Source organism: Neophocaena asiaeorientalis, unplaced genomic scaffold, assembly GCF_003031525.2.
Source record: "Neophocaena asiaeorientalis asiaeorientalis breed wild unplaced genomic scaffold, Neophocaena_asiaeorientalis_V1.1 scaffold601, whole genome shotgun sequence".
NCBI classification, from domain to species: domain Eukaryota; kingdom Metazoa; phylum Chordata; class Mammalia; order Artiodactyla; family Phocoenidae; genus Neophocaena; species Neophocaena asiaeorientalis.
This window is the reverse complement of record NW_020174793.1, coordinates 19,934-31,290: the sequence shown is the minus strand read 5'-3', so window position 1 is coordinate 31,290 and position 11,357 is coordinate 19,934. Positions and strand designations below refer to the sequence as shown.

At 41.6% G+C, this 11,357-nt stretch overlaps 1 pseudogene; it reads left to right on the top strand.

Annotated features, from left to right (window-relative positions):
• Window positions 1-9,524: 9,524 nt before the first annotated feature.
• Window positions 9,525-11,032, top strand: LOC112409952 (lysine-specific demethylase 4D-like; annotated as a pseudogene).
• Window positions 11,033-11,357: the final 325 nt, after the last annotated feature.

The following is an 11,357-nucleotide window of genomic DNA, read 5'->3' as shown; positions in this document are numbered from 1 at the left end:
AAGACTATCAGTGCCCTGGAGGTCAGAGACATTTTAGGAGGAAGGAGGTGCCCCATGAATCAGTGATGTAGAGAGATAAAGTCTAACCCATGGAGCAGCACTTGTGAGACGATGTGATGATTTACAGAGATGAACTTCAGTGGAGAAGTGGGGTCAGAATCAGAAAACAAGAGAGATGAGGAAATGTTTTTGTAAAGGTGGATTATTTTTGCTTATGTTTTGACATGTTGGGTATTGAAATGAAGGTAAGAGAATGGATGCAGCTTAAATCAGGAAACAGACTGATGACTGATGATTTAACTCTTTACAGAGGTGATAGTGATCATTTAATTGACCACAGTGTTGGAATGCATGAGAGGTGTCTATTTAAGGAGTTTAAATGGCAAGATTAGCTCTGGAGAGGGGGGAGTATCTTCTCTTCCCCTGAGACAGGAGAGTAGGAAGAAAGATGAGGTGTAACCAAGAGGAGAGAGACTGCAGCGTGTGCCAAATGATTTTCGTTACTTATTTTTTTAATAAACATTTTTGGAGTGTGCACTATATGAAGTACCAAGATCCCTTGGAAAATATGATGAAAAAGGCCTAGACAATGCTCTCAAAGTAGTTTTATATGGAAGATAAGTCAAGTACAAAAATAACTCTAGGGATTGAGAACACCAGCTATTAACTTAAAGATAAATTTTTCTACACCTCAGTTTCTTCCTCCATAAAATGGGAATAATGATAGTACCACCTATGTTTCAAGCATTCCATTCCCTTGCTAGCTTACATTTCCGAGTGTTCTAATAGACGTATTTGACCTAATGGAGATATTCAGCCCGTGAATCAAACACTGTTTCATTCTCCATCATTGCCCTCATGTTCTCATTTCCTTTTTTACCCAGGATAAATTTACTGGCCCATCATTTTAATCACTCTCTTATCCCTCCATCCAATCTGTCAAGACACTTGTTCCTCTCTCCTTGAGATACACATGGCTGGAAAACCCTAACCCTGATGAAACCTTACTATTTGCTTTCTTCCCATCTTTTGAGTCCCCTTCTGCATGGAAGAAAATTCCACAAAGTCATACAATATGAGTTCAGGAAACACATCAAGACCAAGGCACACATAGGCTCTGCATTTCTTCAGCATCTACATGGAGAGGCATCCCATGTGGAGGAGGGCTTTGTTCTAGTGGAAGCCCCTTCCCATTGCTATTCCTTCATATAGAGCTTTGATGACAGCCACGTTATTAGGAAAGGGACCTTCAGACTGCTTGGGGAAGTATGCTGCCTAGATATCATGCCAGCCATTTACAGGAGCTGTCTGGGAAAGCCAGCAGCCCTGTACGTTAGAAGGCACCTGGGGACCTTGGGCCCTTTTGGATGCTATAGCCGTCCAGTCATGGAAGGAGTCTAGGCTAGCCTACTGTTCAGGCATCCTAGGCTGAAAATATAGGGCCATTTTTGAACAATGCTTCTCCTTCATTACAATCTATTCCCAAGACCCTTGAGTGCTCCTCAGGTGTTTCTGGAATAGGAAGAGAGACATTATTTGACTTCCACCCACTTTTTAGAGGCTAAGTTAACTGCATTTGTCACACTCCCTCAGGGATGTGCTAGATTGTCAGCCACTTCCCCTCCCCACCATTTATTACCAATACATTCTATAGAGACCTCGAGATTGTTTCTTTTATCCTTTGACATTAAAGTTGGAAAAGGAGAAGAGTGCATTGATCCTCCATTACCTATCTTCTGCATATTCCATGGTGCATGAGGCTCCAGGGCAGAGGTACTGAGAGCTACTACTGCTCACTCAGGGGGCCCCTGCCATCAGTATTCCGGTCTGCAGCAAACATTCGTTTGATGCACTCTTCAAAAGCTACCAGCAGGGGTCACATAGAGCAAGCCCTTCCTTGGTTATATTTTTTGTCCCTGATCCCAGACGCAAAGGATAAAGGTTTTATGTTTAAGCCAAATTGTGGTGACCTCTTTGGAGAGAGGGGTATTAGAGGATTGGGCCCCAACCCCAGCTTCTTCTTGTCTTGAATGGACCCCAGATAACATATAGGGACCTCTGGCACCTCTTGCTTTCCTCCATAAAATGGGAATAATGATAGTACCACCTATGTTTCCAGCATCCCATTCTCTTTCTAGCTTACATTTCCGAGTGTTCTAATAGAAGTATTTGACCTAATGGAGACATTCAGCCCATGAATCAAACACTGTTTCATTCTCCATCATTGCCCTCATGTTCTCATTTCCTTTTTTACCCAGGATAAATTTACTGGCCCATCATTTTAATCACTCTCTTATCCCTCCATCCAATCCATCAAGACACTTGTTCCTCTCTCCTTGAGATACACATGGCTGGAAAACCCTAACCCTGATGAAACCTTACTATTTGCTTTCTTCCCATCTTTTGAGTCCCCTTCTGCATGGAGGAAAATTCCACAAAGTCATACAATATGAGTTCAGGAAACACATCAAGACCAAGGCACACATAGGCTCTGCATTTCTTCAGCATCTACATGGAGAGGCATCCCATGTGGAGGAGGGCTTTGTTGTAGTGGAGGCCCCTTCCCATTGCTATTCCTTCATATAGAGCTTTGATGACAGCCACGTTATTAGGAAAGGGACCTTCAGACTGCTTGGGGAAGTATGCTGCCTAGATATCATGCCAGCCATTTACAGGAGCTGTCTGGGAAAGCCAGCAGCCCTGTACGTTAGAAGGCACCTGGGGACCTTGGGCCCTTTTGGATGCTATAGCCGTCCAGTCATGGAAGGAGTCTAGGCTAGCCTACTGTTCAGGCATCCTAGGCTGAAAATATAGGGCCATTTTTGAACAATGCTTCTCCTTCATTACAATCTATTCCCAAGACCCTTGAGTGCTCCTCAGGTGTTTCTGGAATAGGAAGAGAGACATTATTTGACTTCCACCCACTTTTTAGAGGCTAAGTTAACTGCATTTGTCACACTCCCTCAGGGATGTGCTAGATTGTCAGCCACTTCCCCTCCCCACCATTTATTACCAATACATTCTATAGAGACCTCGAGATTGTTTCTTTTATCCTTTGACATTAAAGTTGGAAAAGGAGAAGAGTGCATTGATCCTCCATTACCTATCTTCTGCATATTCCATGGTGCATGAGGCTCCAGGGCAGAGGTACTGAGAGCTACTACTGCTCACTCAGGGGGCCCCTGCCATCAGTATTCCGGTCTGCAGCAAACATTCGTTTGATGCACTCTTCAAAAGCTACCAGCAGGGGTCACATAGAGCAAGCCCTTCCTTGGTTATATTTTTTGTCCCTGATCCCAGACGCAAAGGATAAAGGTTTTATGTTTAAGCCAAATTGTGGTGACCTCTTTGGAGAGAGGGGTATTAGAGGATTGGGCCCCAACCCCAGCTTCTTCTTGTCTTGAATGGACCCCAGATAACATATAGGGACCTCTGGCACCTCTTGCAGACCATAGGAGATGTGGTCTATTACTTGGAACAATGGCAGGCCAGCTGATCTATTCTTAGCCTTATTGGGGAGACTACAGGGTGAGGAAGGTTCAATGCCTTTGTTCTCTAAAGGCAGTTGAGCTCTTCCTCACCGATTTCTTTAGCGTGGTTTTCTTCTCCTCTCCCTGGTTCTTGTGCTGACCAGACACTAGTGGTGTTTAATGCCCTGACCACTGTGCTAGCTCTACCCATTCTGGCAGCTTTCCCAGGGAAAACTCTCTGTACCTAAAAGGACCCTGAAATTTGTATAACCTTTAGATGCCATATATTTTCTTGTAAGAAATCTTAAAGGAAAAATTTCAGACAAAATACCTGTGTTTTGTGGGCTGATAACATTAAAAATGAGGCCTTTTACTAGACAGTTGGAAGAGCTGATTGCATTCAGTTGTGTGGAATAAGGAATGATGCAGTTAGGATGGGGCTGATTTGAGTAGAATCTGGAGGAGATACATGGGTACTGCCCATCAGTTCAAGTTTCATTTGGAAATCTTTTCTTGAGAGAGTACCTGTTTTCTTGGAAGGAAAATTGTCTTTTCTTTTATCCAAAGCAAGAAGATCAGAGGAGACTTCACTGAGAAGTTGATGTTTGGGCTGAGGCTTGAGAGATGCCTGGGTGCAAAGACCATCAGACAAGAGTATACCGGCCATTTTTGAGACACAGCCAGGAATGTGTTTGGAATGAGAGAGCAAGGAGCAGGGTAGAAAGGGGTGAGAACAAGAGGGGATGGTGGGCAAGATCACTTAGGGACTTTTAGGACATTCAAAGGATTCTAAGAGGGGTGGAATAGGTGTGCTTGAAGTTTGAAGACAGGGGAAACTGAAAGAATATTTGAACGGTGGAAATGAGGGGGGCTTAAGAGGATTAGGAAACAGTATTAAGGGAGCACCTGAAATTGGGTTAATGAGATAGTTTGCTTTGTTTGTTTTTTCTTTTTTTATTTGTACACATATTTTCTGTCCTAAAATTATTACTATTACATATGCTCCATAGAGTTCAAGTTGAACATGGAGTATACATAGTGAAATTTATTTTTGACATTGTTTTCAATATGTTTTTGTTTTCACACACACACACTGTAGTTTATTTTTACAAGAGATATATAACCTGACAGAAAGCATTGTAAATGGATGATCACAAGAAGACCAACAATGATTGCAATTACCAAAAATGAAACACACTCGTACTATGTCATAATAGTGACATTCAGTCCAGTAATCTTCCGCTGTAACAGCTCCTTTACTTTGCAGTGAAAATTGACTTGTATATTTTTTGCCTCTGAGTCCTTGTGGGATTTTTTTTTTTCAAACAGAAAGTCACATAAATTATAATCATCCTCATCAGTTCTCTCATTCACATGTAATTAATTTTTTTTCTTCTTGATATTTTGTAAGGCACTTTTATGAATTCATCAGTTTGCCATTAGAGTTCTGAAAATGCTTATTCGTTCAGTTCCACAGTATAGTCAGTTACCAAAAACCTGTACTTGTCAGAGTGTTTTCCATCAATTCCTTGAAGATGAAACCCTTTTATAGGAACATTTTTGCAAAAGCATCACAGTACATGCAGTACTCTTTGTAAATGACAAAAGACTTAAAAATGACCACGGTTAAAGATTTGATGAAAGTTCATAATAATGCAATTGACAAGGAAATTTAGTTATTTCTGAGATATACATTTTAAAGTAATAACTAGTATTATGACTTAATAACATTATACCAGAACATGTAACATATTTAGAAGTTTCGTGTAATGTCTGAAACATTTATTTTAATGTATTTCCATACAAATAACCTAAAGAAAGTTCAGTATTAGCTGTTTTTTTTTTATATATACTGCAGGTTATTAGTCATCAATTTTATACACATCGGTGTATACATGTCAATCCCAATCGCCCAATTCAGCACACCACCATCCCCACCCCACCGCAGTTTTCCCCACTTGGTGTCCATACATTTGTTCTCTACATCTGTGTCTGAACTTCTGCCCTGCAAAGCATTTCATCTGCACCATTTTTCTAGGTTCCTCATACATCTGTTAATACACGATATTTGTTTTTCTCTTTCAAATAACTTCACTCTGTATGACAGTCTCTAGATCCACCCACGTCTCAACAAATGACGCAATTTCGGTCTTTTTTATGGCTCACTAATATTCCATTCTTTATATGTACCATGATTTCTTTATCCATTCGTCTGTCAGTGGGCATTTAGGTTGCTTCCATGACCTGGTTATTGTAACTAGTGTTGCAGTGAACATTGGGGTGCATGGGTCTTTTAGAATTATGGTTTCTCTGGGTATATGCTCAGTCGTGGGATTGCTGGATCATATAGTAATTCTATTTTTAGTTTTTAAGGAACCTCCATACTGTTCTCCATAGTGGCTCTATCAACTTACATTCCCACCAACAGCGCAAGAGGGTTCCCTTTTCTCCACACCCTCTCTAGCATTTGTTTGTTTACCAAAAATGAAACACACTCGTACTATGTCATAATAGTGACATTCAGTCCAGTAATCTTCCGCTGTAACAGCTCCTTTACTTTGCAGTGAAAATTGACTTGTATATTTTTTGCCTCTGAGTCCTTGTGGGATTTTTTTTTTTCAAACAGAAAGTCACATAAATTATAATCATCCTCATCAGTTCTCTCATTCACATGTAATTAATTTTTTTTCTTCTTGATATTTTGTAAGGCACTTTTATGAATTCATCAGTTTGCCATTAGAGTTCTGAAAATGCTTATTCGTTCAGTTCCACAGTATAGTCAGTTACCAAAAACCTGTACTTGTCAGAGTGTTTTCCATCAATTCCTTGAAGATGAAACCCTTTTATAGGAACATTTTTGCAAAAGCATCACAGTACATGCAGTACTCTTTGTAAATGACAAAAGACTTAAAAATGACCACGGTTAAAGATTTGATGAAAGTTCATAATAATGCAATTGACAAGGAAATTTAGTTATTTCTGAGATATACATTTTAAAGTAATAACTAGTATTATGACTTAATAACATTATACCAGAACATGTAACATATTTAGAAGTTTCGTGTAATGTCTGAAACATTTATTTTAATGTATTTCCATACAAATAACCTAAAGAAAGTTCAGTATTAGCTGTTTTTTTTTTATATATACTGCAGGTTATTAGTCATCAATTTTATACACATCGGTGTATACATGTCAATCCCAATCGCCCAATTCAGCACACCACCATCCCCACCCCACCGCAGTTTTCCCCACTTGGTGTCCATACATTTGTTCTCTACATCTGTGTCTGAACTTCTGCCCTGCAAAGCATTTCATCTGCACCATTTTTCTAGGTTCCTCATACATCTGTTAATACACGATATTTGTTTTTCTCTTTCAAATAACTTCACTCTGTATGACAGTCTCTAGATCCACCCACGTCTCAACAAATGACGCAATTTCGGTCTTTTTTATGGCTCACTAATATTCCATTCTTTATATGTACCATGATTTCTTTATCCATTCGTCTGTCAGTGGGCATTTAGGTTGCTTCCATGACCTGGTTATTGTAAATAGTGTTGCAGTGAACATTGGGGTGCATGGGTCTTTTAGAATTATGGTTTCTCTGGGTATATGCTCAGTCGTGGGATTGCTGGATCATATAGTAATTCTATTTTTAGTTTTTAAGGAACCTCCATACTGTTCTCCATAGTGGCTCTATCAACTTACATTCCCACCAACAGCGCAAGAGGGTTCCCTTTTCTCCACACCCTCTCTAGCATTTGTTTGTAGATTTTCTGATGATGCCCATTCTAACTGGTGTGAGGTGATACCTCATTGTAGTTTTGATTTGCATTTTTCTAATAATTAGTGATGTTGAGAAGCTTTTCATGTGGGTGCATCTCTTTTTCCTAACTTTAATGAGAATGTTACTTTTGTTTCACTGTTAAGAATGATCCTTGCTCTTTTTTACCTTGAAATTCTTTATCTTACAAAACAAGTTTCTCTTGATGCTTTGCAAGTAAGAATTGTAAAATCATGAATGGATTTTGCATTTCATCAAATGCTTTTTTGGTACCTATAAGATGATGGCAGTTTTCATTTACTTTGTTAATATTCTGAATTATATCATTAAATTTTCCAGTGTTGAATCATCCTTCCTTTCTATTTGGTCATGATGTATTATTCTTTTATTATATTGCTGTATTTTGTTGGATAACATCCATTTTATGTTTTCATCTATGCTTATAAACAAAGATGGCCTGTAGCTTTATTTTATTATTGTCCTTTTTTCGTTTTGCTATCAGAGATCAGAATAGCCTCATCTGAGTAGCTTTCCAACTTCTTCTATACTCTGAGACAATTTGCACAATAAGAGTTAACTATTTCTTGCAACTTTTCTAGATTCACATATAAAATGATGTATCTCCTGGACTTTCAGGGGTCATACTTTCAAACAGCTTCTTACTGGGGTATTATTCAATTTTTGTGGTGTTTCTTGGATTCATTTTGGATATGTTTCCTCTCCAGAAAATTATTCTTTTCTCTTATCTTTTGAAAATCTTGCTGTCAAGTTTCTCCTAAGATTCTCTTTTGAGATTTAAAAAATTCTTTTGTGCACTATTTCCTTCCTAGTGGATTATTTTCCACTTCTTTCATAGGCTCAGTTATGCCCATGTTTTATTGCTATCATTAATTTCTTCCAAGAATAATTTTGGTCATCAGTGTTTGGTGTTGTATGTGTTTTCTTTCATTAACTTTGTCTTTACTCTTCGTTATTTTTTACTCCTACCCCTTCTTTCTCTTCTTCTATTTTGTAGCTTCTTCAATTGAATGTTTAGTTCATATATTTTCAATCACCCTTCCTTTTCCTTTTGGTACAATGAAAGATATCTGTCTCCTTTAATGCTTTTCACCCTAAACTATATTTTAAAATGTATTTAAATAATTTAAATAAATTAAAAAAATATTTCACAGAAATTTGTAAATATCATCATAACTTGATGATTTATGACAATGAGCCATTCTGATGGCTGTGTAACCAGCACCCGGCTTCAGGATAGAATATTCACATTATTCTAGAGACTTCCTCACACCCCCACTCACAACCTCTCTCTCTCACAAAGGTAACCACTGCTCTGACTTCTAACATAGATTACATTGCCTCCTTTTTCTCTTTATAAAAATGGAAGCAAAGAATAGGTATTCTTTTGGGTCTGGATAATTTTGCTCAGTATTCTGTTTATAGAATTATTCTTATATTTTCATGTAGTTCTTGTTTATCTTCATTGCTGTATTGTATTCCCTTGTATGAACATACTACAGTGTACTTAACCATTCTAATGTTGACTGGCATTTGAGTTGTTTCCAGTGTTTGGCTACTGAAATAGTGTTGTTCTGAACATTCTTGGACTTGACTTTCATTGCACAGACATACACATATCCTAGGCATGAAACATAGCATATGGGTAAGTTCACTTTTAGTGGATTCTGTCCAAATAGTTTTTCAAAGTGAATGTAATGATTTCCATTCTCCTTACTAGAGTACAGGAATTTCCGCTGTTCACAACAACACCATTTCTTGTACTGTGAATCTTATGAAATTTTAGCCTTTCTTTGAATATGCAATTATATTCCATGGTGGTGTGTTATTTGTAGTTCCCTAGTAACTATCTCCAAACATTAGTTTTCAACCTGTCTCTATTGTATTTTTTCTTAGCTTTTGTTTCCAATACTGCCCTGAAGACACTACATTTGGGATACCCACCCAGGCCTCGGTGGTCACTCACTAGACCTCAAGAGGCTAGAGCCAAGTGCCAACTAAGGACATCACAGACTTGCAGGCTCAGCCAGCATCAATCCTGAGCAAGGCTTCTGCCCAGCGTGGAGTCCCCTGCAGAATCAGCAAGCCTAAGAAATATTATCAGCTCATTGCACTAAAGTCTACTGGGGGTTCCTGCTGATATACTCCAACCCATTTTTGAAAAAGTAGTGTTTTCCAGCATCCTCACCTATCCAGAACATAAAAACTTGGGAGTTTCTTGCTTATTAATGAAAGCTATGAAGTCTGCTATGAAGTCTAAATCCAACTGGGCCCAGAACCCAAATTGTAGCATAATGGTATTTCATCCAACCAAAGAAGAGTTTAATGATTTCAATAAATACACTGCTTATATGGAATCCAAGCAGGCCTGGCTAAGATCATTCCACCCCAGGACTGGAAAGCCAGAAAGACCTATGATGACATCGATGACATCTTAATAGCCGCTCCCCTCTAGCAGGTGATTTCTGGGCACGCAGGTGTGTTTACTCAGCACCACAAAAAGAAGAAAGCCACGACCGTGCGTGAGTATCGCCGTTTAACAAACAGTGAAACACACCAGACTCCATTCTACTCTGATTTTGAGGATCTGGAGCGAAAATATTGGAAAACACACCCCTATGTTTCACCAGTACATGGTGCGGACGTCAGCGGCTCCTTATTCGATGAAAACATGAAGCAGTGGAACACTGGACACCTAGGAACCATTCAGGACCTGCTGGAACAGGAGTGCGGAGTGGTCATCAAGGGTATTAACACCCCCTACCTTTACTTCATCATGTGGAAGACCACCTTCGCCTGGCACACGGAGGACATGGACCTTTACAGCATCAACTATCTGCACTTCAGGGAGCCCAAGACTTGGTATGCGGTTCCCCTGGTGCACGGCCGGCGCCTGGAACGCCTAGCCAGGGAGCCTTTCCCGGGCAGCTCGCGGGACTGTGAGGCCTTCCTGCGGCACAGGGTGGCTCTCATCTCGCCCACGGTCCTCAAGGACAATGGCATCCCCTTTGGTCGGGTCACTCAGGAGGCTGGAGAGTTCATAGTGACGTTTCCCTATGGCTACCACTCTAGCTTCAACCATGGTTTCAACTGCACAGAAGCCATCAATTTCGCCTCCCCGCACTGGATTGATTATGGCAAAGTGGCATCGCAGTGAAGCTGCGGGGGGGCCCAGGTCGCCTTCTCCATGGACGCCTTCGTGCACATCCTGCAACTGGAGCGCTACGAGCTGTGGAAACGCGGGCAGGACCGGACCGTGGTGGACCACACGCAGCCCACGGAGCCCAGCAGCCAGTTCCTGAACGCCTGGAGGGAGGTCCGCGCTCCTGGGGGACCCACGCTCCGCCGGAGGCACTGTCCGTCCCGCAGCGCCTCGCACCGCCATCCGCCCGTGGCCACCTGCCATGGGACCCGCTGTCGAGCCCCTGTGGATCCTGCATCCCCGCCCCCCTCACCGGCCCGGGGTTCTTGCTCTGCTGCCCAGTTTGGGGCTGCGGCTGCCTACAGCTCCACGGAGCCCAGCCTGACTCCGCCACTGACCGCAGGTCCATCTGCTGCGGATCTCCACCTACGTGGACGATACGGTCCTCGTCGTCATCCTCGGGAAGAGGGGACTCAGGATCCGACTGTCCGGGCCCAGACTAAGAGGCGCCTCTCCTTAGATACAATGCACCCATCTCTGGACTTCGAAGCTCAGCTCCCGTTTGCTGGCGATCCCTTGATGGACAGCCCTGCATTGCTGAGCCCATGGCTGTAGCATCCTTCTAAGCCTTCCGGGTGCTGTTGCGCCCCTGATCTTCAACCCTTGGGTCCTCCATTGGATCCCGAAAATCCGATGCACCCTGACCCATGCCTGCCATCTCTGAAGGGTATTACATCCAGTGTCCTTGATAGCCTCCCTTTGATTCCTCCCTGTGTCCCTGGGACTGTGAGAGTGTTTCCCAGGAACGATGCTGGGAACTGCAGGGACCCCGTGAACTTCTGTGAGGATTTAAGTTTCGACCAATTTTATGCATCTAAGAGTCTTGTCCCAGCTGCAGGGACCAGTCTCCCGCACACCCTTGACTGTGATCCCCTGGGGC